Consider the following 4,751-nt stretch of genomic DNA (forward strand, 5'->3'; position numbering starts at 1 on the left):
TGAGGCTTCCATAGCTCCCATGATCAGTCGAAGTCTTTAAAGATATATCCGTTTTCGTCTAATTGAAAGAGGACGAATAAGTGTTAGGAAATGAGATTCCATATACAAGTGCAAAGACGCATTATTGCACTTAACACAATATATTTGACTCGACCTCTCATTCGTTGTATATCTTAGTGCCCACGCAACAACAATACCTAAAGGTTTAGGTTTATAGTCCATATAAAGAATGAGAAAACAACATGATGAGAATGAATACTATCCACGTCGTTTCATTTTTGGCGTAAAGAAATACGTACCAAATAAAACACATAATTAAATATGCAAAAGTTATCAAAGCTGTCATGATTAATGTAAAGATCAGGGGGAGGTGCAGACATCAGGGGGAGTCTAGCACATATATTTTAATCTCAAATGTCATAGGTGCGTTGTGCTATTTTCTCCTTCGACCAATGTTTTATTTTCTCCCATTGTGTTTTGTTACTTGGCAAGGTTTTTAATGAGCCAACATCTTATGCACTATTATATCTTTAAACTCGGCACAAGGGGGAGTGTTGAAGGAAAAACACCATTAGTGTGCCTTCGTTAAAACAAATGAAGGAATAAGTTAATGACGTTTATGGTCAATGGATATAACAGATCAATTACCATTATTTAGCCTTAATTGCCATTGTAATTACTATTTATTTCTATTGTAATCTTGACCCAAATATAAAGGGAATTATCAATGAGATGAGTAGATTAATTTCATTTTCCCTACAACAGATCCATCTTTATTGACTGAACTATTAAAAATTGTTACTACAGATATTGCAATGATTTGTATGTTTTTTGCTGGCAAGGTTGAGGAAACTCTATGGCCACTGAAAGATGTTATCCTCGTTTTGTATGAAATCATACATAAAAAGGATCCTGCAGCAGTTCAGAAGATCAAGAAAAAGGTTGTTATCACAACTATGCTTTTATACAATACATTAATGTACCTCATCCAATCACTGTATTCATATTTGTGTTGGGCCCTACTCATTTTGAGTTCATTCAATTTAATGGTTTTGGTAATCATAATTCATGATCATCTTTTGTTCTCAGTTTTACCTCACAATCTCAACTCCGATTTCATGGCCATGAATATTCCGTTCGAGGGCGGGTGCACAGTTGGTCTCTCTTCCCATCTTCTCTCAAGCCATCGCAGAGTCTGGGCAAGATTCTTTGCTCCAATTCGTGAAGGATATTCGTCACTCTTCTGTCAATTTCATCAGGCGAGACTGAATCGATCTTACCTTGAATACTTTTTAATGTTGGTGAATGTTTTTTTCATCATTTTGGCAGCAGCGTCCCCCCGTGCGTGTTTATATGGCTGTATTATTAATGATCTGTCAATTTGTGATCTTTTGGGTTTCTTTGTTGGGGTTATATTAATTTTCAGTTTGTTAACCTCTTCGTTTGTGGGATTTTATCAAATCATCAAATGTGGACATTAAAGCGTTTGAGAAGGAAAATTTACACATAGATGGGAATGTATATTTGTGTGTGGAATAGAAAGAACTCCTTACGCACATATTGAAGTATGATCTTCTTCTTGCAGCTTCTACTGGTTCAAGGTATGTGATATTTATATAGATGTTTATTGGTTGATTTTGCCAGAATACTCAGAACTAAATATGCACAAATTTGATGCATATATATTCTCAAGGGAAGAAAGATAATGAATCCTAATTTCTTTCCATTATATGCTTGGAAGGAGATGAAAACAGTGCATGTCGTTCGAAAACGTTTCTAAGGAAGACTCAAACGTTAAGGTGGTTCTCAAAGGCGAAAGCTTCATATTTCGACAGCAGAGCTTCCATAAGGGCATATTACTCCTTCAAGGGAACAACAGAGGAAGGGCTCCTATCAGGGTCAATCTTAAGAACTTTTTTCTTGCCAATACCTCGAGGGAATCAGGGGGATTTCGTTCTGTCAGAAGATAAACGTTATCCTAGCAGCACTGTCCATGAAATAAAAGCATGTAATGCCAATTATTCTATATCTCAGCATAGAACAGTCTTGGAGTCCTTGATCATTTAGCTTCTAAACACTGCAAGAGAAGAAAAGATACTGAATGCATAAAATAATATTGTTGATTCAAAATTTTGAATTTTCACTCTTCGTGTAGCTAAGTTCGGTGATAAGTTAGATTACATATATCATAGCTACAACATTATCAGTAAAACCATAATTAAATTTGATTAAACACCATCCAATTATATATTTTGATTAAACACCATCCAATTCAATGGTGGATCATATCAAGAACATTTTCTATCAAAATATGCTCGTTATAGTAGACATATGAGATATTCATAAAATCTATTAATGTCGAAACTCATTAATTTATTATTCATGTTACTATATGGCAGTACAGTGTCCTGTGTTTACCAAATTGGATGATTTGGTTATAGTTTAGGTCTCGGTTAACGCGGTTAACACAAATTCCGCCTTAAAATATCGTCGCATTTCGTCCATTTCGCCACATTTCAAAGGAAGTTTTACGGAATCCCCATGAATAGGATCAAACCTTGTCATATTTCATTCACTCATAAAAATCTACCACCAACGAACACAATCTAATACTAACTATCAGCAGCAGTTCACCAAGATATAAATGCCACATTGACCGACTCATCACGCAGATTAATAGCGGAAAAACAAGATATGCTCTGTTGCATCTCTCGCTCAAAAGTCCCAACTGCTTGCGCCACTGCATCTTTTAGTTGACCAAACACTTGCCACATATAATGCTTTGCTGCTTCTCAGCAGTTCAACAAAGTGGATTTGAATTTTACCACCTTCAGGTCCTGCTTCCTAGTATTGATATGACATAGATTGTAAATAACAACAGCCAAAGATAGTACTGCGACTAATATGACTGAACATTCTCAGATATTAAGCCAAAACCCTTGAAACAATTTTGTGCTGACTGCTGATTTGAGGTGCTTGATTTATTTTCATTGTTTTCCAACCAAAACAAAAGGGAAATAAGAAACAATAAATCACCTTCAGCACTACAATAGTCATATCGTAGTTGTTTATCAGAAACACAGTTTGCAGTTTTGGTTTTAGAAATGCTTTAAGCAAGTCATTAACAGCCATTCTCAGTCCTTCAAATAGTTCAAGCTGCAATTCATAAAAATGGCATGTACACGAATAACGATAAGTAGATAACGTAATCATTATAAGTAGTTTACATAATCAAAATCCTAATGAGCAACCTGAGAATTCCTCTCTCAAGTTCATTTTCTATGTCTAACCTATCCATCTCCATATTCAACATTGAGGTGAATAAGTGAAGCTGTGAATTCAGCTTACCGCCTCATGGACGAACATCATCTTCTCACAATGTCTTTACATTCGCATTTGCAGGGTGTTGAGATGCAGGGCAAACACCATCTTAAACAAGGCCAAAGGGCAATATTGACCTGAAAATAATCAAAATATACACAAACTAATTATAATATATATATCGTTAAAATATAAAAGTCCAACAAGCACAAAAAGAACAAGAGCCGATGATACCACAATAAGATGTTATATTTATAGTAAAAATATGTATATAAATAGAAATTACAAGTTCAAAAAAAGCTCTTTCCCTTTTTTCTTAGTTCAAGTCCTACAGAAAGTTGTTGCTGATTAATTGTACCTTCAAGAGCTCAAGTTTACATCACCACCCACATACATACAAGGAAGGGAAGGCGCACGCATACACGCATATCAAGACTAATCTGCCGGAAATTTAAAAACCCCACTTTGTCTAACTATGAATCCAAACATTAGTTCAAGACATAATGAGCTGCAAAGAAATGAAAAATAATCTTTCAGCTACCGACACTGTTGTGAATTTATGATGAGAAGTTTCTAAATGGAAAAAGGGTTTGGGATTGAAACAAATATATATGTTCGAGTTGTTATTGCAGTCAAAACCATTATCTTCAACCAATGATAGAGTATATATGTATTTAGAAAGATGAAGAAAAGAGAGAATCAATTCAAGGCCCCACTGCTAACGTCCTTAGTTTTAAAAGGCACACTGACAGTCTCCAATTTACACGTTCAGTCTTTTTTTTTGTTGCCAATGTTCAGATGGTAACCACTTTCAATAACAGAAGAACTTTGAGATATCCCAATAAGGAGGTGAAAGCATCACATTCAAATCGAGGTCAGGAATATATTGATTGTTTTTTTAAATATGGAAATCTATTGATTAGAACCATCAATTTTTAGGTCCTCCCGAGATCATTCCAACTAAAAATTGACCAAATAAATACCACTCAGGCCATCATCATCAGTTTAGTTTATCCAATTCTATTAGTACCCAATTTCGCATATGCTTATTATTCAACTTCGACTGATTTTATTACCCTTTAAATGACCCAAAGATGTGCAATTCTATTAGTACCCTTTATGTGATCTTTCAGGATCTTCTCACCGGACGGGCAATTGGTCGGGGGTATCTGAGGGGCCGGTTGTTTCATCTGGATCTGACATACGTAGGGGAAAAACCAGTGGGACAATCTCGGACCGCTTTACTCTCCACTTCTGACAAGTTAAGTGAAGTTTGGTTATGACATCGTCGCTTAGGGCATCCATCTTTTAGTGTTATGAAAAAATCCATGCCTACTTTGTTTATTAGTGTGGACGAGTCTTCTTTGTGTTGTGAGACATGTGTTTTGGGCAAGAGTCATCGATCTACTTATTCCCCTAGTACTTCTACT

Source organism: Argentina anserina, chromosome 5 (genome assembly GCF_933775445.1).
Source record: "Argentina anserina chromosome 5, drPotAnse1.1, whole genome shotgun sequence".
In the NCBI taxonomy this organism is placed as follows: Eukaryota; Viridiplantae; Streptophyta; class Magnoliopsida; order Rosales; family Rosaceae; genus Argentina; species Argentina anserina.